Raw genomic sequence first — 23,771 nt, forward strand, 5'->3', positions numbered from 1 at the left:
CAGGATAAATGTCTCTTATATGCCAGCTCCTTCTAGTGGCAAGGCACAGTGAAAAGCTTCCTACCACAACATTCTAAGATTAAACATTGAATTATGTTCAGTCTTGGGAATTTTAGAACTATCCCTGTGATTTTCCTCTCAGAAACAGTTCTAAAATCCCCTTCGATAAAATTCCTTTTATTTTTCTTAGTATCCTGTACTTCCTATATTTGAAGGTAGTTCTGAAAGCCCACATTATTCATTGTTTAGCATAGAATTTGGCACAGACTACACACTTAATAATCTGTTGAATGGATATATTAATTAATATTTACTGGGTAAAGTTATATGGAATGACTCAAAACTATTTTGAATAAAAGCTTCTAATTTTCTGCAAAATAAATTGAACAAAAGTATCCAGCAGTGAAGGTAAATGCAAGATTAGACCTGTGGACAAAATTCAAATAGACAGCACACCAACTCTCACTCCCCATCCTCCAAAAACAAACAACTTCACAAATCTATAAGAGAGAAAGTCTGGTTATGTGAATATGGCTGTCTATGGCATGGTGGTCATATAGTCATAATTAATTTAATAAGTATTCAACATTCATTTATCACATGCCAGATTACAATGTTAGTAATTCAAGACTACCATAAATATATAAGTGAAAGAAATATTGGGCTTGCTAAGAGAAATATGAAAGGTAAGAGTCTTTATGTCCACTAGTCATATAACGCAAAAGTGAGACCAACATTACAGATTTTTATCCAGTGTTCATTACCACCATGTTCAGATGGTATGGAGAATCCAGACTGACTCCAGAGAACAATAAATGTTATAGTACTTGTTGTTTTCGTGTATCTGTTTTTATACAACAGCTACATTGAGATATAATTCACATACCATATAATTCATTCATTTAAAGTGCTCAGTGGTAAAAGTATTTAGTAGTTTTTAGTATACTCACAGAATCATGCAACCATCACCGCAATCAATTTTAGAACATTACATGATCCCCAAAAGGAACTCGTACCCATTAGCAGTCACTCACCATTTCCTCCCATGAAACTCCTTCTAAGCAACCACAAACCTACTGTGTTTCTGTCTTTGTCTGTTTGGTCTGCTATGACAAGTTACCACAGACTGCATAGCTTATAAACAGCAGAAATTTACTTCTCACAGTTCTGGAAGCTGGGAAATCCAAGATCAGCACCAGCAGATTTAATGTCTAGTGAGAGCTGTGTTCAGGCTTATAGATAGTGCCTTCCTGCTGTGTCCGCACATGGTGGTAGCAGCAAGGGATCTCTCTGGAGCCTCTTTTATAAGATGATTAATCCCAAAGGCCCCACCTTTTAATACCATCACTTCTGGGGGTTAGGATTCTACATATGAGTTTTTAGGGGACACATAAATTCAGACCTTACCAGTCTCTATAGGTTTCCTCAGTCTGGACATTTCATATAAAAGGAATAACACAGGGGCCAGCCCGGGGGCACAGCTGTTAAGTGTGTACCTTCCGCTTCGGCAGCCCAGGATTCGCCACATTGGATCCCGGGTGCAGACATGGCACCACTTGGCATGCCATGCTGTGGTAGGCATCCCACATATAAAGTAGAGGAAGATGGGCATGGATGTTAGCTCAGGGCCAGGCTTCCTCAGCAAAAAGAGGAGGATTGGCAGCAGTTAGCTCAGGGCTAATCTTCCTAAAAAATGTACATATATATATATATATATATATATATAAATTTAAAAATAATTTAAAAATTAAAAAAATGAATAACAATATATGGCCTCTTGGGACTGGCTATTTTAATCTACCATAAGGTTTCCAAGGCTCGTCCATCTTCTTGCATGTATCAGTACTTCACTATTTTTTATTGCCCAATAATATCCCATTGTATGAATATACCTCATTTCATCTGTCAGTTCATCACTTGATGGACGTTTGGGTTATTTCCACTTTTTGGCTATTCATGGATAACTTTTTGTGTGGACATACATTTCATTTCTCTTGAATATATACCTAGGAGTAGAATTGCTGGATTGTATGACAACTCTCTGCTTAATGGTTTGAGGAACTTCCAGACCATTTTCTAAAGTGGCTGCACCATTTTATACACTCATAAAAGTGTCAGAAGATTCCTTTTCTTTATATTCTCACCAACACTTGTTATTTTCTGTCTTTTTGATTAAGCCATCTTAGTGGCTATGAAATAGTATTTTGTTGTGGTTTCAATTAGTATTTCTTTGATAGCTAACAGTGTTGAGCACCTTTTCATGTGATTATTGGCCATTTGCATATCTTCTTCGGAGAAATATCTATTCACATATTTGACTCATTTAAAATTGAGTTTTGACTTTTTATTGTTGAGTGGTGAGAGTTCTTTATGTGTTCTAGATATAAATCCCTTATCAGACATATGATTTGCAAATATTTTCTCCATTTTGTGGGCTGTCTTTTCACTCTCTTGATTGTGTTCTTTGAAGCACAGAAGTTTTAATTTTGATGAAATCCAGTTCATCCGTTTTATCTTTTGTCACGCGTGCTTTTGGTGTCATACCTAAGAAGACTTTGCCCAACTCAAGGTTGCAAAGATCTACTTCTATGTTTCTTCTAAGAGATTTATAATTTTAGATCTTAATATTTAGGTCTTTGATACATTTGATACATTGATACATTTTGAGATAATTTTTTGTTTACGGTTTAAAGAAAGAGCACAACACTATTCTTTCCCCTTCTCAAAAATCAATTGACTATAAATGTATGGGTTTATTTTTGAAGACTCATTTTATTCCATTGATCTATATGTTTATCCTTACTGAGTCATTAAGTATGAATAGCTTCAAATTGAGAAGTTACTGCTAAATAGTTTTCCTAAGCATTATTATCCATTTGTAACTTTGGTCGTAGCCTATGAGTCTCAGCGAATCATTCTCTCTATTACTTGGTATTGTCTTTCTTTTTAAATTTAGACTTTCTGGTTAGTGTGTAGCAATAGCTCATTGTTTTTATGATTTCATTTGTTTTTAAATCAATGTCATTGAGGCATAAATTAGGTGTAGTACAATGAACCCATTTTAAGTGTTTTGAAATATAGTGAGTTTTGAAATATAGACTCAAGAAACTATTGTCTAAATCAAGATATCGAACAATTATTTCACCCCAAAACATTCCTTGGTGCCCCTTCCCAGTCAGTCTTCCCAATTCCAGAACCCAGGCAATCACTGATGTTCTTTCTCTTAATATAAATTAAATTTGTCTTTTCTAGAGTTTAAAGTAAATGGAAACATACAGAGCAAATTCCTTTCATCTGGATTTTTTTTCAGTGTGGTGTTTTGAGAATGCATCCATGTCACTGTGTATATAAGTATTTCATTCCTATTTATTGCTGAGTAGCATTCAGTTCACTTGTTGATGGACACTTGGGTTGTTTCTAGTTCTGGGCTATTACGAAAAAAGCTAATATAAATATACGAGTACAGAAATTTCTGTGGACATACTTTTCTTATGTCTTTTGGGGGAAAACCTAACAGTACGATTGTTAGATCATGTGGTATGTTTTTATTTAACCTTCTAAAAATGTTAAAAGATATTCCAATGTGTGGCACAATTTTACATTCCCAGAAACAACGTAATAAACCTATAAGAGTTGCAGTAACTCCCTATCCTGGTCAGCACCTGGTATTGTCCTGCAGTCTTTCTCAAATGGACTCAAGCTTCTTCTTAGTTGAGAGGTTCTATGCCTCTCAATAGGCTTAGTTCTAGGAACTGAATAAGGAGGCTACAGATCCCCACTATAGCAGCTCAGTTTATGGTCCCCCTCCCCCAGTAAATCTAGAAGATGCAAAGCAGGACCTTAGTAAGCTGCCTCTTTCATTTCTAGATACTCAGTGATTAATTAGCTCTCTCCAAAGATCTCTGAAGGGTAAAACACTCTGATTAGGGGCCAGCCTGGTGGTGCAGCAAAGTTCCCACCTTCTGTTTCTGTGACCTGGGGTTTACCAGTTCGGATCCTGGGTACAGACCTACACACCACTTACCAAGACATGCTGTGGGAGGCGTCCCACATATAAAGTAGAGGAAGATGGGCACAGATGTTACCTCAAGGCCAGTCTTCCTCAGCAAAAAGAGGAGGATTGCCAGCAGATGATAGCTCAGGGCTAATCTTCCTCACAAAAAAACAAAAACAAAAACAAAACTCTGATTAATACTTGTTCCCTGTGATTGATTGTGGTAATATCACAAACCTTGTCCCTGTCTGTTAAATTCTTCCATTTATCATCCAAGGATCTCACCATAATGATCAAAATCAGGAAAGCAACCTATATGGCAATATCCTTCTGTCTCCCCTCTTGTCCCCATCATCTTACCTTACAGGAATTGCCTGCAAGTAACATTTTAAGGATTCTGGTGACCTACTCAACAATAAATTTCTTGATACCTTGGTGAAGGGAGTATCCTCTGGCATTCCCAGGGAGTATGGTTAGCAAGTATATGATCAGATTTCACTTGTAAATTCCATTTCAACATTCCCATTTCTCTGACTTTTCAGACTTTTTCCTCTATAAGATACCCAGGAAGTGTCTTCATTCTAGCCTCATTAGCTGTAGGCCAATGGAGCTTTTACTATCCCTAGGTCCAAAGTGTATATGGAAAGTAGGGCATATTAGAAGCTGAAAGGAGATGGTCACATAGGCAGCCAACCTGAAAGGAGCTACCGTCTTTGAACAAATGATGCAACCTACTCAAAGAGATCCCTCAAGAAGGGAACATGGGGTAAGTACTCTGACCTCACTCTGTTACCTCTTTCAGATTTCTGCAGGGGGTTCCTCAACCACAGAAATCCACCAGAACCCAGAAGGAAAAGGAGCTTTATTGATGTGGTCCATTCAGATCAAGTTCCAGAGGCAAGAGGGCAGAAGAGATGAAGGAGGAGAAAGAGGAGAGTGGTTATGGAGGCAAATGGAACGCTTTTAGCTGATGGTCTGTGTCCAGTTGTCTATTCCTTCACTTACACCACAGTTCTAATTTCACAGGCTTAATATCAGGTAGGAAGCCCTCCTTCTTCTTCTCTCAGAGTGTCTAGAATATTCTTGATCTTTTATTTCATATGTATTTTAAAATTGGCTTGTACACACACACACACACACACACTCTGTTGAGATTGATGGAGATTTCATAGAATTTATTTACCAAAGGTGAAAATCGACATTTTTGCATTATGCTTCTAATTCATAAATGGCATATTTTCACACATTTACATTTTCAGTTTATTAAGTTTAGGTTTTATATTTTTCTATGTTGAAGTCTTGTAAATACTTTTTAAAAATTTGTTCATAAGTATTTTGCAGTCATCCTTTTTTAAGAGTATTTTTAAAAACTTCGGTTCTAATTTCTAGTTGCTTGAATACAATATGTAACTTTAAATACTATGTTGCTAAACTGCTTTGGTAATGTAATATATTTGTAGAATATTCTGGATTGTCTATATGACAATCATATCTGTGACAGATGTTATTTATATTCTTTAATTTCTAGTTATTAAAACTTTTATTTCTTTTTCTTTACTATTTATACTGTCTAGGGCCTCCAGTACACTGTTTAATAGAAATAGTGGTTTTTGGTTGCCTTGAAAGAAGGCATTTAACATTTCACCATGAAGTTTGGTATTCGCTTTATGTTTGTAGTATACATCCTTTACTAGAATGAGGAAGTTTTTCTTTTATTCCTCATTTGCTAGGAATTTGTTTCTTTATTGTGAACGAATGTTTTTTATACATCAAATACTTTTGTGTAACTATTGTGATGATGAAATGACATTTTTCTTAATATGGACTATTACTTGGATTGACTTAAAATGTTAAATAGACACTACATAAAGCCCAACTTGGTTGTGATATACTGTCATTTTATATACTGTGAATTCTTGTTGCTAATATTTTGCTTAGAAGTTTTGAATTTATGTTCATTGATTAAGATTATCTTATAATTTTTAAAATATTTTTATTCAGATTTTTGTATCAAGATTATTCTGTCTTTGTGAAATATTTCTTCTTTTTTTTCTATATTTAAGTAAGGTTGGTGCACCAGTCATGTTATGACAGGTTATGCTGTCATAATAATCAATAATCAACTCCAAAATCTCAATGACTTAAAGAAATAGTTTTTTATTTCTTGCACATACACATTCAGTTTGAATCAAGGTTATAATCTGGATCAACTATAGTACATGTGATGATGGATGTTTGAACCTCCATGTAAATACACAATTCAAGAGTCACCATAGTCCCAAAAAGCAGAGGTTGGAAGTTAAGCTAAGCAATTAAATGCCTCTGTCATGAAATGACACATGCCATTTCTACTGACGTTTCTTTGGTCAAAGCAAGTCATATGGCCACGTCAATCTCTGGGAGGTGGACCCTTCTGGGTTGCTGAAAAGAGAGTGGAACCAGACAGTGATGAACAGTCAACCTCTGGACTTGAAACCAAGAATTCATTTCCTCTCTTCTCCTCATGCAAGAGACAGGTACTCCTTCTCCAAGGGAGACAACTTAAGATCCCCCTTCAGTGACTCCTTCTGATCAAAGGCAGGATCTCTGTTTGATCTACTATATTTTCCCTCTGGCCTTGATGTGGCTCCTCTTGGTCTCAAGACCTATGACAAAACACAAGCAGAAAACAAACAAGTAAACTGTCTCCTTCACGCATTCAATATGAAATAATGGAACAGTTATAGGATTACATAGCACAAGTTTCTCTTGCAAAAGAGAATGAAGAGAAGAGAGAAAAGCAGTGTTTGTTTGAAGCTAGACTGAGATCCCAGGAGGCATTCATTATGACATTCTTTGCCCCCCTGCTATGAGACTCTGACTGTGCTTTATGCAAGGAACTCTCTTGCTCATTTTTTTCACACTCTCTAGCTCAACCCTCTGGAATATTCTTCTTCCATGATCTTATTTGGCCATCTGAAGGTCTATGCCTTCCTTGGAGGATAGATGTCTCAGCCCATTGTCTGCTTTATTTTCTTAAAGCTGAGGAATTACGTTGAATCATTAGAGATCATAGTTTGTTTTAGTCAAAGCTGCCTTTGGCCATATAGCTCTTTCACAAGATTAGTTGCCTTCTTATCTATTTGATTCTAGTAAGAGTAATATATTTATGTATTAAAAAACAGAAAAATAAATGTATGTATTTATAAAATTTATGTATACATAAATATATAAATTAATATAATTAATTATTATAGTTGAAAGCACTGTTATAACCAGCATGATATTAGAAGAGAAAATGAATGGTTTTAGTGCTATTTCAGATCTAAGAATCCAGGAATTCAAGATGATAATTTGAAAACGATCTGTTATTTTCCTGAAATAAGTGGGTTCATTCAATTTAGCTATTTGGAAGCAAGTTGAAAAGCACTTTGTGATTTATTTTAACCCAAGATACAAACATAACACCTGGGAATCTCTGTGAAGAATGTGGTTTTACACGCTAAGCTCAAATACGGGAACATTTTTTATAAGGAGAATTTACATTAGAAGGTGTCAGCTGTGCTTCCACTGTGCCTGTCTTCTTCCTGTCTGTGGTTCATGGGTTTTTCCCAAGTCTCTGAGCAGGTGGTTGCCTATATGGAGCTCTGAGGTTTTTTATTATCTTCCACCATCATTTCTATTACTGTGAGATCTTTGAGAGCACATGAGTACATCCCTGAGTCTGCCAGTTGCAAAGAAGAGATGGTGAGGCTGATGAATTTTTTTGCCTTTTGAAAGTTCACAGAGAAGTGATCCTGCTTTGCACTTGGCTTAGAAAAATCCTGATGAATAACGAAAACCATCTCTCCGCTGGGAGGTTGTTTGTACCAGTACAAATCATAACTGTTCCAACTGGTTTCATACTTGCAGTCTGTGGTCACGTCGTCTCCTTCCTGCCTTGTTATTATGATCTGAGCTTGGGTTACTTTCTGAGCCATGCTGAATCCTGTGGAAAAGGAGAAGACAGAGTTGGTCCTCTGAAATGTCTCAGATGGGTCATGAGGACTAGATTCATTTAGGACACAAAGAGAATGAAAAGAATCACATGGTGTTTCATTTTCCCACGTCTCTTCCCTCTTAATACCCCAGCCAGTTACAACTTGCATAGTCCTTCCCTTGGGCTCTAAGAGGAAGCTGAGGCCCCATGTTTACGGCCACACATTCTGAAACCAAAGGAGGCCAGGAATGCCCACAGGAAGCCAGGGCAGAACATGATAGAAATTCTTATCCTGGTTGAAAGCCCAGGGACCAGCCCTTCTCCGAGTGCCTGAATGTGGAGTTTCTGGGGCTATTTGAAGTTTCTACCCACAAACAGGAAGTAAAGTTCATAAGTGCGATGCTACAGTGCCCTGTTCAGAGACTAGAACGTCTACCCTACCCCAAACCTCTGTTTTGTTTTGAGGTTTTTTCAATGGCAATACATTTAAAACTGGCTGTTATATCTATTAAGGTACAGGAATGAAATTTAATAATCTTTTCATTATTGAATTATTGCTTAATACCATTGTAATCAGACACTATGTTCTGAATGATTGAAATCCTCTGAAAATGATTAAGGCATGCCTTAAGATCCAGAATAGAGTCAACTTTGATAAATATTCTTTGTACATTTGAAAAGAATTTGTATCCTATTTTTTGGGGGTAATTTTTTCTATATATGTAAATTAGGTAAAAAATATTGATTGTGTTGGTCATATTTTTTCTATGTTTCTACTGAGAGATGTATGTTAATGTGTGCCACTTGGTTGTATATTTGTTTACTGATTTTTTATATCAATAAATTCTACTAATTTAATTCCACCTGTCAACTCTGCTGATTAATGCATGGTATAATTTGAAGCTATGCCATTAGGTGCATATAAAAATAGAACTGTTCTATCTTCCTGATAGATTGTGCACTTAATCATTTTAAAGTATTACTCTGTATCTCTAGCAATAATTCCTGTTTTAATGTTTAGTTTATCTGGTAATAGATTAGCTACTCAGCGTTCTTTTGCTTAGGGACTGCAAGGATCTTGCCACCCATATGCAGAAGAATGAAGTTGTATCTCTATCTCTCATCATATTCAAAATTAACTTGAAATAGATTAATGACCTCAATTACAAACTAAAACTCTGAGAGGAAAACACAGATGTAAATATTTGTGACCTTGGGTTAGATAACAGTTTTAAGATCTGACATCAAAGACCAAGTAACCAAAAAAAATAGTTAAGTTAGACTTAATCAAAATTAAAAACACTTCTGCTTCAAAAGATACTATCAAGAAAGTGAAAAAGGCAACCCACAGAATAGGGGAAACTATTTGCAAATCATATATCTGTTGAGGGTCAAGTATCCAGAATATATAAAGAATTCTTACAGTTCAACAATAAAAAGAGAATGACTCAAGGAAAATTTTAATTGTAACAGAAGGTTTACTGAGCTTCTGGAGATAGGGAGGATAAAGTTGAGAGAGAATGTAACTTTTCACTATATTTCCTTTTGTATAATCTTTATTTATTTTATTTTATTTATTTATTTTTTTAAAGATCTTTATTTTTTCCTTTTTCTCCCCAAAGCCCCCCGGTACATAGTTGTGTATTCTTCGTTGTGGGTCCTTCTAGTTGTGGCATGTGGGACGCTGCCTCAGTGTGGTTTGATGAGCAGTGCCATGTCCGCGCCCAGGATTCGAACCAACGAAACACTGGGCCGCCTGCAGCGGAGCGCGCGAACTTAACCACTCGGCCACGGGGCCAGCCCCTGTATAATTTTTATTTTATATATGTGTATTTATTACCTATTCAAAAGTCCAAGAATAATTTGTATTAAAAATATTTTCGCTACTCTTAGCCCTCCTTTATAAATCTTAATTACTTTCTTTTGCCTTATAAAGGAATTGGTGAGCTTTTTTTCTATAATTTGAATGATTTGTTTAAAATAGTTATTATTTTCCTTTCCTGAAGGAACTTTGGGAAAAACTGAGACAGTTCATACTGTTGCTGATGTATATACAGATTAAGAGGTATAAGGAATAAGGGTATATTTGGGCAAAATCTCAAAGCTCTTGAGTACTTTCATTGAACCCTCGGTGTACACTGTCATCAAAAACTTTCTCAGTTATTTCTGGTGAGCAGACATCCATCAGAGGTAACAGGCCGACCAGAGTTAAATGTTGCCATCCCTTTCTGTTCATCCTGCTCAATCTTTATCACTGAGAACAGTGTCTGGCACACAGTAGACTGTCAGTAAATATTTGCTGAATGTAGAACAGTTGCAGTGGGAAAAAGCTTTGCAAGAATTCTTCTGATTTCTGCTTCAATTGTACCTTTTATAACTGAGCACTCATACCCTGAAGATGGACTTTACAGAGGAGATAAAGGATTGAGAGAAGATAATACAACACAAGTAAGAATGGTGGTTCACTCAGCTGAATATGGCTCTGACAGTTGTGTGCATCCATGCCATCTCTAGGAATAGAAAGTAAGTAGAAGACCTGGAAATAGAGGATTATACAACAAAGCTGCCTTTAAATTATCAAAGTTTTCCTGAAACAATCTTATTGCTTCTCGAGCTGCAAAAAGTCTAGCTTCTTGAATCACTGTTAATTTACATAAACTATTAATGCTATCGTAGTTATATTAAAAAGGAATCTCTACCTTTTAGAGCACTCCAGCCTGGACTTCTAGCTCCACCCTCAATTTTAAGTTATCCCTGCATTCCTGCAGCATAGAGAGATCTCTCTCTCTTTTTTTTTCATTCATGCTTCTCCCCCAAAAATAGACGGCTGTTGTTTGTATTTAGTGCTGTCTAGGCTCACTGTGTGGGTATACGGACTTCTCTGTTATCTTGGTCCAGCTTCAATCAGACTGGTCCATGTGTCTGGATCTCAGATTTAGGATTTTATCAGTATTCATGCCTCTCCTCCCCATGGAGACCAAATACTGCCATGCCGCTCTATGGGCTTTGTTACAGAATTTTCTGTCTGTCTCTCATTGGTAGCAGAATTATAACAGAATTGTTATAGTATCATCAGCTCAGAATGGTTTCGTGTCCCTTACACAAAGATAGAGGCCATTTTCCTTGACTCTTCTCTCTGCTGTGATGAACAATGAACTGTACCCTGTGCTGGGTGTGTGTGTGTGTGTTTCTGACAGAATTTGCTGCCATTTCCTTATCTCCATACCCAACAGTCCAGGTTTTTCCTTCATATGAGAAACTGATCTAGGCAAGGTGTCAGGATTTGTGCTTTCCTGCAGTTACAGCCAATCACATCCTTCAGGCCCATAGGTCTGGTGAGGCTCCTTCTGTCACCCATCTGTCCTCAGTTATTTTTGTGAACACACCATGAAGGTCTGTGACAAGGGCCCTACCAGTGAGTACAAACTCCTCTTGTGTCTGTGACTCCCAGCAGTTCTATATTGTCATGAAAGTGCTCACTCAATCTTTTAGCTGATTTCTCTTTCTTGCTTATATGGCATCCAGCACCTCTTTTACCTCTACTCTGCTTTAGTTGTGCCAGTCCATATGCCTGTCTCTCCTTGGAGAAGCGTGTTCCTCATTGCACTCCAGCCTACTTGGTTGCCCTGTGACCTCAGGTCTTTGTTAGCTTAAAGTTATGGTTTTGCTGTTTATCCGGTTTTACATGTTAAGTTAGAAGCAACAATCTTTCATGCTTTGTATATCCCAGGAAGAATTGGAACTCTGTCCATCTTCTACTGTCTCTAAAATTGAAATGTTGATATCAGCAATGCAGCACTCTCTCTGAATCATAGGAAGCCTTGCAAAACATATTATCATTGTAAATCATAACTCATAATTGAAATACCTCCTTCCTACTCAGTCAAAGAAGGAGGGCACTGTTGTAACTTCTCCTGGTCATATTTTGACTTCTATTGGTCACTAAGCACCTTTTTAAAAAAAGTTGAGCTGATTTTATATTTTATTTTTAAGAGTCTCAGAGAAACTAGACTCTTTCTTGGGTCTTTTCTGGTGTAGCAATGGGCAAACTCCTAAGAGCATCATTACTGATTCTGTGGCTTCAACTATGTTGTGAATCATGGGAGTAAATTTGGACTCAATAAGGAGAAATCCCAAGCAACATTACAAGGCTGAGGAATCAAATAACTGTAGTTTATTCTGATCCAGATGTTTTCTCTTTGGGACATTTCAAAATGGGTTTTGAATATGGGACTATGGATATTATGGTTATCCGGGGAACATCTTCCACATTGTTAATCACCTTGGTCTTGATCCAAAGATCATGAGGAGAAGCATTTTGTAATACATAAGAGGGATCGGGGACATAGACATTTTGCTTAAAGCAATCAGAAGCAACTGAAGGGTTTTACATAGGGCATTATTTCTTTTCTTGAATGAAGAAGTGAGTGACCAAACTAATGAGAGTGAGCATCCAGCAAGCATGGCAATCCTACTTTGAGTTCAGGTAGATAATATTTCAGAGGAGGAATGTCCAAATTGTCCAGCAATAGATAACAGCAAGGAAAGAATTGACACTTCTTGTATTACATTTTGGGGTCTGATAAGTTTTCCAATCTTTAGCTGAGGGCACAGGATTAAGAGGAAAGGAGGTTTAGGATTAGGCACTGTGTCAGGCCTGCAGCCACATGAGGTAAGGTCCACTCAGCATCTTTAGCAGAGGATTCCTAAGTGAGATTTCTATGGAATGCCTAAGGCAAGCAAAATGACTCATCAGAGTCAAGAGACTAGTCTTCTGAACTTGACCAAAAGAGTTGGGAAGTAGGTGACTAAATAAAGGAATACTGTGGTTTAGAAACTGCAGTCTTATTTCTGGGGCTTCCATGAGCTAGTCAAGTGGCTGCAAGATCAACTTCAGACCTTAGCGTCTGTAGCGGTGCCTCATCACTACATCCTTTCTCAGTTGTTGTTAACCAAACTTGTGATGCACATGTGACTGTAGCAGGACCTCAATCCACAGGACCAACTACAGGGAACATGAGAATCAAAAGGCAGCTAAACAAGCTGGAGTTGTCAAGGGTTAGAGTGAAACGTAGCCAAGGAGATAAGAAAATGTGTCTGGTCCAGAATGGGCTACTGTTATACGTGGTGTAATAGACTCGTCTATAATCTCAGCCGAGGTTGCATTTCTTTAGTTAGGCTTTAGGTATCCGTGTATATAAACCTCTATTTTATGTGCTTATTTTTTCCCTTCTGTCTTCCATACCATCCTCCCCAAAAGAGGAGTTGAGCAGATAAAAATTCTGGAACAACCAAGCATAATTTTGAAATACTGTCCTTCATATCTTGAATTTTTTATGACATACTCCATGGGAAGAAATAGAAATATGATGATATCTAAGAACTACAGCTTTTATACATGGTCCTCTGTGGTCTCTGAGCCAGCTGTGAGGAAGTGCTTCCTGGAATGAGTTCATCAATTTCTTTTCTAGATCTTATCTTATGCACTTAAACCACTAACGGCTAGCAAATGCCTGGGTAAACTTTGTGAGTCTTCCCTGAGAATATGGGAATAGGCAGTTGTCTCTGGTTGAGTTTTGGGCTTGGTGTAAGGCCCTTCTAGCATATTTCTTTTTTTGCAGTGGGCTCTCTGAAACAACGGAAATAAGTTGAGAGTCTTTTAGCTGTGATGGTGATGTGATAAGCCTGATAGTTTTAGTTACTTTCTGGAAATTCACAGAATATCGACCCTTTGTTAAACTGCTTTCCTCGTCTGTGTGCTGAGAAATGAGGACTATCATCTCCCCACTGGAAGGCCTTTTGTACCAACAGAATGCATAATAAACAACCCTGGTGTCATATCAATCGTCTGGTTCTACAATCTCACCCTCCTGCCTAGATGTTGGTGGCTGAGAATGAACGACCTCTGGGACATACTGGATCCTGTACACAAATGAAATAACAAGATTGATCCTCTGAGCTGTCCTGTAAGGGAGTCTTCAAGATCTTTTAGGACAGGAGTTGAATCTTCAGTCGACCTTGTGTCAAAATCTTGTTGCTTTCCCTTTCTTCTTATTTTCCTGGAGTGTTTGTTACAGTTGGCCATTGTTCATCCCATCTGCCCCTCCCCACTATCTCCCCCCAATTCTAAACTGCCTTACTATCGGAGATAATGGCTATCAGTGCCCATAATATTCTGAGAAGAGTCATTTTTGTCTCTAGGAAAATATCTTCTGCTCTGAGCCTGTGGCTCAGTCTCCTTCAGTTTTGGGTAAAACTCTGTCTAGAATTGTTGGTGATGGACAAAATACAGTTGTCTCAGAACAGCAAATCTGTTTGGTAGGGAAGGAATGGGGTGAGTCATCAGATCATGTCCTACTCATAATGGGCAAAGACTAAGTTGAGCTAATAGATGTGTTTAAGACAGCCTTTTCTCCTGATAAACGTTGTTTAGTTCTTCTCCTGAAATTTGGGGACCATGTAAATTTATTCCCAGATTTAGGTTGACATTAAAAAAATACAATACCTATGTTTTCTTTTCCAAATTAAGAAAAGATACTTTAAATTAAAATGCAGATGTAGCTCTGTATTCTTCTAAGGGGATAGATATATAGTCTTACACACATATTTCACATGGTAATACTGGAAACTATGCATTCTTTTCTATCTCCTTTCCCTCTCAAATCATGTTTTCAAATGTTTTCCTTTAAAGTCTACTCTTTTTTAATTATTATTATCTTAGGTTTCTGGTTGTGATGAGGTAAGTGCATGTCATTAGGATAAAAGAGTTTCTGTTCTTTTCAATGTCCTTTACCCTTGGTTCAGCTACTGTAGATCACTTAATGTTGAGATATCATTTCTCATGATTCCAGGTCACTAGCCAGCCTTTGGGATTAATAGAAAATTATCTTTTTTCTTTATTCTTACGTCCAGCCCCTCAAGCTGCCCAACAAAAAGAAAAAGTCCTGGAGCCGCCATACCATGTTTGTCATCTCTCGCAATTTTATTCAGAGAACCTAGGTTCACTCTAAATGAGTAATAAAAATGGTAGCTAAAATTCCCTGAAGTTAACATGCTCTATGAAATTCATGTACATAATTTCACTAATCCTCACTTTACGTGAAAGGTGAATCTGTAAGAGATTATTACTTTGCTACCCCCTGCCCCCTATTTTACAGAGTGGGATAGAGGCTCAGAAACTTGCTCAAGATCACAGTAAATGGAGGACTTGAGGTACAATGCTGTCTAATTTAAGAGATGGAACTTCGATCACTACATACTACCTCTTTTTATCTTCTCCCATCTGCTACTTTTCCTTCTTTTGTTTTTTGTTCCAAATTAAAACAGAAGAATTACTTAACTATTGTGTTAAAAGAAGTGTTACAGGTTATCGTGAGATCTAGAACCAAAATACTTTTATCCCCATTATTTTTTGAATCAATTTTATTGGATATAAGTTACATGAAATACGTCACATTTCAAATGTAAAGTGTTTTGACAAATGCATACACATGTCTAACCACTACATTGATCAGTAGATAGATTACTTTTATCATCCTATAAGTTTCCTTGTGACCTGCTGTAGCCAATGCCCTCCTTCCATCCCCAGCCTCTGACAACTACTGATGTGATTTTTGTCACCATAGATTAGATTTGCATTTTCCCTAGAATTTCATCTTTATGAAATGATATAGTACTTACTTTTTTGTTTCTAACTTCTTTCTTTCTGAATAATGTTTTAAAAATTCATCCTTATTGTAGGATGACTCAGTAGTTACTTTTGTTGCTGAGGGCTATTCAATTTTATGAATATACGAGTTTCTTTATTCATTTATAGACTTTTTCTGCCATCTCCAATCTGCTCCAGCACATCCAATGAATTTTTCAGTTGTTACCCTATTCAGTTCTAAGATTTCTGCTTTTTTATGGTTTTCATTTCTCTGCTGAGTTATTACTTCTGTTCACTTATTAAGAACATATTTTTATTCATTTTTTAATAAATTTTGTTTGAGTTCTTTGCACGTTTGTCAGAACTGCTTTAAAATATTTGTCTGCTCAATTTAAGACCTTGAGCCATCTCAGAGTCAGTTTCCATTTGCTTTCTCTTGACTGAGTCATATTTTCCTTGTAATTTTTGGTTGTGTAGTTAAGATTAACAACTATGGTTCCATTTGTGTGTTTTAACTTCTCTAATAAAGAAGAAGCATTATTTTCCTCTTCATGGGTCTACATTCTTATGAGTAAATAATCAATACGAACTTTTTGAGCACTGACTATATGCCAGTGTCGCGCTGGATTTGATGTAGGGGAACAATTGAGGAAGGATGTTGACCATTGCATATTTGGGCAACCCGGAAAGAGAAGGAGTCATGTGATACTCAGAGTACCCCAGGCAAAGCTGAAAACCCAACAGAATAAGGCACGGTGAGAAAAAAAAGTGGAGGTCAGTCTAAAAGTGGAAGTGCTCTCCATGACATTCCCCAAACAGATGTTTAAAACCTTGGAAGATAATTGCTAGTTACCTCTTCAGTAAGTGATGGCATTAGCAATGTAGCCGTGTACAATTCTGGTGTCCCACAAGCAACCAGAAAGACTTTTTTAGTTCTTTTTTTTTCGCTATCTTCCTAACGAGAAGCTGAGGACACCTAGCGAAGAAAGAGAGGTTACTCTTAATTCTTAGACAAGAATAGAGACACAAAAGTAGTTCACATATGTATTTTAAGTCATTAGATAATTCACTCTTGTTTTTGAAACTGAAATTTATGGGATTCTCTTCATAATCTAAGTTACCTACCATTCAATTACATAATTACTGAAAGAAGTAATTATCAAGAAAGTAATGTTAAATTAGATATGACTTTAATAGTGTGGGCCATTTGGTGCATTATATGTTGATGCAATTGAATTTCCCTCAGGTTTATCTTTTTAATGTGCTTGGAGAGCATCTGTGGCCCAGCATCAGGTTTGAGTACAGCCTTTGGGCGCCTGGGTGTCACTGTGCCTCTACTCCACAGAAGTAGGTGCCTGAGTGACTGCACTGGGAGGCCATGATGAACAGAGAGCTTTGCTGGTTTTTTTCATTAAGTATGGCAGCTATTCTGTCATGACTCTTCTCTTCTCCATCTTTCATTAACATCGTCAAGAAGATAGGACCTTCGCCATGTTTCTGCCAGTACCAGTGTAAGGAATATAAAGTTTTTGAGAAACTGCAGTTGATGGTAACATTTTCCCCCTCTTGAATGATCAAGGACTGAGGACTCTGCTCCACTTCTTGGCTTCTCACGCCTGATCAGAAACACAATTGAAGGACACAGGAACCCTCAGGAGATGCTCAATTTTATAAAAAGAAGCATATTTTCTCCACTCTTTCCTTATGCAGAACACAAACATCCCCACATAATTACAGAATATTTCCCACACTTTTCAACTCTGATTCTCAAAAGGACCCTTCCCAGAACAGAAAGATAAGCCAGCTCCCGCCCTCAGGGTGCTGTCACCATGCTAAGCCTCTCCTAGACTGATCTGTGTACTCACAGGCCAAGTGCCACAACAGAGGGCCTGAAAGCACTTTCAGGAGGGTCTCCATCCCTTGCATCCCCAGCAAATCCAATGGACCCGGTCAGCTCCTGAATGGGCTTCCTCAGCAGGAGTTACTCTGAGCTCAGAGTGAGGCCTGTTGTAGTTGTTTCAAGAATATTGCAACTTTGGAGGACAACCAATCAGGGAGACGTCACAATACGTTCACTGTTAACGCAGAATTATATACATGTAGACTACTTTTAAAATAGTGCTCCCCTGTGGCCAGGCTGAGAATTGTTCATTAAAATGTGGGTTTTAGCTTTTCTTGAATAAGTGTACGTTTAAGATATGTCTTTTCTTTCTATAAGGAAGGGCCTATTAATATACTGTGCTATAGCGAGAATTACTCCAGGATTAAGAAAAAAAGAAAAATCAAGGGAAAAATAGATATACATTTATATATATAAGTGTACATATATATACACACATATGCATATACGGAAACAATAATATTTCAAAGAGTAACATTTCATTATACCATTTGTTCACATCCCTTTTAGTGCTCACCAATGCCTTCAAGATAATGTGCAAGCATCTTATAAGGATTCTAATTATTTTCACAGCGTAGTTTCTGCTTATTTCTTTAATTTTATATTTACTGTTGCCCATTTGGAGTTGTATGCTCCAGCCATTCTGAATTAGTTTAGTATCATTCTCTTAAACTGAATCTTGAATTGATACCTTTGCACATTCTGTTTCTCTTTTTTCTAGAATCCTCTTTCCCTGGCTCCATTTTTGACTGACTCCTTTATAAGTCTTAACTTAGACATCACATCTCTTAGGTAACTTTCCCTTGTTTTCTGTCTCTAATTTAGATGCCTCTGTTAGGTGTACTTAACTTTCCTCCTGTGAAAGTTTGATCACATTGTTGTATAACACACTCCACAATATTGCATGCTTCCTGAAAGCAGACACAATGTCTATTTCTTTTCTATTGCATCTCCTGTATTTGAGACTAAGACATATGTTAGGCTTCAAATGAATAAATTATTAGAAGAATCTCAAAAATAGAGAACACATTTGGTAACTTCACGAAGATTATGATTGTTCATTTGTAAAATTGAGATTCTGGCTACTTTGCAGTGCTGATTTTAGAATCATTTATATGTATAATTCTATATCTATAATTTTATTCGTATTGTTTTCATTTATTTTTTTAATGCTTTTTGGTGAGGAAGATTGGCCCTAAGCCAACATCTATTGCCAATCTTCCTCTTTTTTTTTCTCCCCAAAGCCCCAGTACATAGTTGTATATCCTAGCTATAAGTCATTCCACCACAGCATGGCTTGAAGAGTGGCATGCAGGTCTGAACACAGGATCCAAACCAGTGAACCCTGGGCCACCAAAGAGGAGCACATGAACTTAACCACTTGGCCACGGGGTCAGCCCTTATTCATATTTTACATATAAAATTTTATTCACAGCATAACCTTGGCTTTCAGTCCTGAAATTCACTGTAATCTCAATCCCTGTACATGCTGTTCCTATTTTTAAGATCACTTCCTCAACTCTTCTGTCTTTCAACCTGATTAACTCTTACTAAATTTTCAGGTCTCGGTTTAGGCATTACATACTCAGGCTTTCTCTGACTCACTACTAAGGCTGGGGCAGAGGTGAGCCTCTTTATATGCCTTTATACTATCCTTTGCTTTCCCAGGCTTAGTCCTTGTCTCACTTTACTCTGTATGATTAGCTACCGGTATAACTAATTGTATTATATTCAGTGAGAGGAGATATTATGTATTTCTCATAGCTCTTTTCTTCCAGTATGTAACATGTATGTAGAACTTAGCAATTACTCAATGAAGAATTATTGATTGATTGAATGAATAAAACCTGAAAGCAATGTTAGCTGAAAATTACTGTCCATGAATGACATATGAAGACATGATAGAAGATGCTAAGAAGTTGATCACCTGTTCAAGATGACAGAGCACACTCATAGCTAGGTCAATTGTAGAAAATAGCTCTTTACCACCACTGCTTCTCAAAAATACCAGATAAGGAAAGGAGATAGATTTTCAACTAGGAGAATGAATGAAATGTGAATGGTGTAGTATGAAGAACTTGACCAAAAGTAACAGCAAGGAGATCTTATGTAGCATTCCTGTTTCTGGTATGACTTTTTGTGTAGTCTTAGGAACACAGAGAAGGCATCAATATATTCCCATATTATAGCCTGCCTTCACACATAGACATAAAATTAGGTAAGTACAATGGCAATGGGAGTGAGAAATGTCCATTGTAGTAGAACTTTACAAGTGATTGCAATAATTTATAAATCATCCTAAATATATCTGAAAATAAGCTGTTTGATTCATTGACTTAGGGTGATAGAAATAGTTTTGATAAGAACAAGGATGTACAATAACAAGACAGATTATTCATCTGTATTTCCATATTTCTTGAAATTAAAATGAACTACATGGTGTCACTTATATGTGGAATCTTTAAAAAAAGTTGAACGCATAGAAACAGAGAGTAAAAAGTGGTCGCGAGGGGCTGGGAGATAGCAGAAATTGAGAGACGTAAGAAAAAAATCTGTGAAAAAACAAACAATAAAACAACTGAATTCATAACAATATAATGTATAAACTTATGCAATAAATATATAAAATACATGTATAGGTAAATAATATATATTATATAGTAAAATATAACATATAATGTTGTATCATGTTATTTTATATTGTTGATTTTCCCAAGCCAACCCTTACTGTTGTGGAATATATATATATGTGTGTGTGTGTGTGTGTGTGTGTGTTATATATATATACATACTATATATATAATACATATGTATACACATTTATACAGACAATGTATGGATAATATATTGTGAAATAATATGGTGGGATTTTGAGGCTTATTTTGGGCTATTTGGTATTGCAAGTTATGATGGAGGCAGAGGTTTAAAAGATGCTTTCACGTTTCACTTCTTGCTCTTGCTCCTCCATGATTACCATGAGAATATGCCTGATCTAGGCTGCTGAAGATGAAGCAGATGGAGAGAGTTGAGTATTTTTAGTTATCCTAGACAAGGCCGTTCTAGACCAGCCAACAGCCAGTTGATCTCAGACATCACAGTGAGCTCAGCCAAGCCCAGAAACATTGTTCAGCTGAGCCCAGTCTAAATTGTCAATTCACACATTTAAGAGTGAAATAATTTATTGTTTTAAGCTTCTGTGTTTTGGAGTTATGCATCGTTATTATAACAGCAACTAACAGAAACACCCGGTGTTGTGGGTGCTTAATTGAACAGCCTATGGTGTGACTCCAAGAAAGTAAGAATACATTGCCTTACAGTAGAGTAGGTAGGCTCTCCAATGATCTCTATGTTGACTCCATGATTATATGTCTCATGGTTCCAGAGACCTAGTATCTCTGAGCCCAACCAAAACGGAATTACTTCTGAAACAGTCTCCTGTGCAATATGTACAGCTTCCTAACTCAGGGGCTACTTTGCATGGCCACATGATTTTATTCTTAGGAAGATTTTTTAGGAACACCTTTAGCTTTTGGGTGAATAAGAATTAGGAGAAAGTTCCTCTACAGATATTATACACACACACAGGGAGGTAGACACTACACTGCATATACATTATCTACACAAGTAGTCTCTTGAGTTCTCAGGAAAGCTACCACATCTCATTTTATTTTCTTTTTTCTTTTCTGATAATTGGCATTGATTTTTTTTTGTTTTCAGATTGAAATTTTGTATTTAAGGGACTGAGAACAATTCTAGGCATGGATCAGAAAAACTTTTCATAGAAATTCAGGTTGACTAATTTCCTTGTATTCAAGACATAAGTGAAAAGCAGAAAAGCAGTGGTCAGTAAATGTTTGGGTGAATGGAATCATATAGCCATTGGGATGCAAGGAAATAGATTTCATCTAGTTCTAACCCATAGTTCACAAATGAAGAAATCTGATGACTAATAGAATTGCCAAAGGTCATACAGATTGACAATGGAAGTTAAAATGCAAAACATCAAGATATTTTTTATGAGTTAACTCACTCATTTCATTACCACTCATTTGTCGGGAAGGGGAATCTCACGTAGGTGACTTTGCCATCTAGATCACTCAAATTTGAAGCTGGTAACTGCTTGCGTTTTCGATTAACTGGCAACCTACTGGAGACTCCTGATTTAACCAACATTTAAGATATTTTCCACATTTCTAAGTTCTTGTGGTCCTTGTCCTAGTTCTTCACTCCCAACTTTGAGCTGCATTCTCACTGCTCATGCCTTATATCCATCTCAACTGATAATCAGGATGGCTACCAATAGCAAGATCTTTGAGGTTGACCAGCTTCATGACATGCCTGTGTTTGTTATTGTGTTCCACAGGGCGACACCTTTTACTGATGGACAATGTGTCAAATAGTTCTATGTTTTTCTGGGAAAGAGAGTGCACAGTAAGTGATTTACTGAAGCAAAGCCTAGACATAACTTGTAAGTGATGAAACAAATAAATGAATGTGGCTTATAAGATACACAACCTCAAATGCATTTAATGTAAAGGCACAGTTATCCAGAAAAAAAAATCAGGGATTATTGTGTTCATTTGACGCAAAAATGAAGCACGTGATTGCTGATACTCAAAGGCACACAAACATTCACTGGGAGAACTTGCAGCAGGACCCTGGATTCCCCCTCCCCAATGTGTCTTTTCCTCTAAGATACAGGGGAAACAGGGTATTCTCATTCTAGGAGCCAGTGGGAACAAAGCATCACCAGAGATGAGTGCTTTGGCTAAACCAGCAAACTCACTCTGAAAGTGAAAAGGGAGAATGATTAAGCTCTTAGACATCTTAAGGCTCAGGGAATGTCCCTAACTCATCTGTGGGACTTGTCACATATCAGTCTTCCTTAAAGCTCAGCTTTCTCCCCTACTTTAAAGCACCCCCTCTCTTCCTGCCATGTGTAAATGGAAGCAGGTCTATGTACCTCTCAGTCTGAGACCCCAAAGGAGGGGTTGGCTTGGACCGAGCTGCAGGGTTGGGTACAGGCTGCAAGTGTTTAGCAAGTAGGTGACAGAGCTAGTCCTTCTGAACACAGATCTCTGATAGGAAACCCTATGCTCTCTGTTTTTAATACTATGGGTTGTTCTAGTAGAAAATTTGAGAAGCAAGGTAGAAGGTAGCAAAATTACCTCTCCTCAAGCCCTGGAAATATTTTAAGATAGCATGTTAACAGGTTCTATATTCACCCAAATCAATATATTGGAAAAATAATTAAATAATTACAGATTTGGCTCTTTTACCAAAAGATGCAAAAAAAAAAAAAAAAAACCACCCCATATTATAAAAGATACACAAACTACAGCTCAGGAACCGATCACCAAGAAGTGGCATAAGTGTTCCTTTCAGACCAGTTGTTAGGTACCTGACTTGAGCAAGGCACTGTAGCAAGGTTGACAAACTCTTCTAGGCTTTTGTGAGCCACCAGGGTACTGGAACTTCATTCATGACCAGTGATCACTCTCTCTCTGTTCCTTGAAAATACTTGTGGTGAAGGAATCGAGAGCATAGTTGTTCAAATTAACCAGCAGAAGTGCTTTTCATATATGAGATTATAGCTTGGTCTTTCCTGTATGACTATATTACTCAATGGGGTTTGGCCTTCACGTAACCTATCACAGATACGAAGCTTTATTTCACAAAATTATAGCATGTTAAAGACAGTAATAAGAATAATTGTCAGACACATTTCAGGAATCTGAAGAGTCTATACATCTCACAAATTTGAACCATAGTTACTGGCCCAACACTTCCTAGAATAAAACTTGGAGCATCCACAATATAGGACAAATACATAAGCAGTAATATGGAAGCCAAGACTTCCATATAAATATGGTTGAATAAACTCCTCATTTCCCTTTATCCTTACAAAAATAATTGAGATGCAACAAGAAAATTAAAGAAAATGAACACATATTATATCCACAATTTCAATCAAATTAAAAGAGAATCTGAATATTTGTAAAAACACCAAAGTCAAAAAAGCTTACACAAATACACATCTACTGAACAGGTACAAATGAGTCATGTCAGATCCAAAGAAAATCACTCCAGATCAAATGCATCAAGCTAGTCTTGATTACATCTTCAAGTCTTTTAAGATTTGTTAACAGACGAATTTCATTAATAAAATTTTAAATACCGAAATAAATTTTACATTCCTGGAATAAACTCAATCATGTTGTATTTCATTTTGTGCGTGTATATTTTCCCCTCCTCATTTTTTTGTAGATTA

This window comes from Equus quagga, chromosome 2, assembly GCF_021613505.1.
Source record: "Equus quagga isolate Etosha38 chromosome 2, UCLA_HA_Equagga_1.0, whole genome shotgun sequence".
NCBI lineage: Eukaryota > Metazoa > Chordata > Mammalia > Perissodactyla > Equidae > Equus > Equus quagga.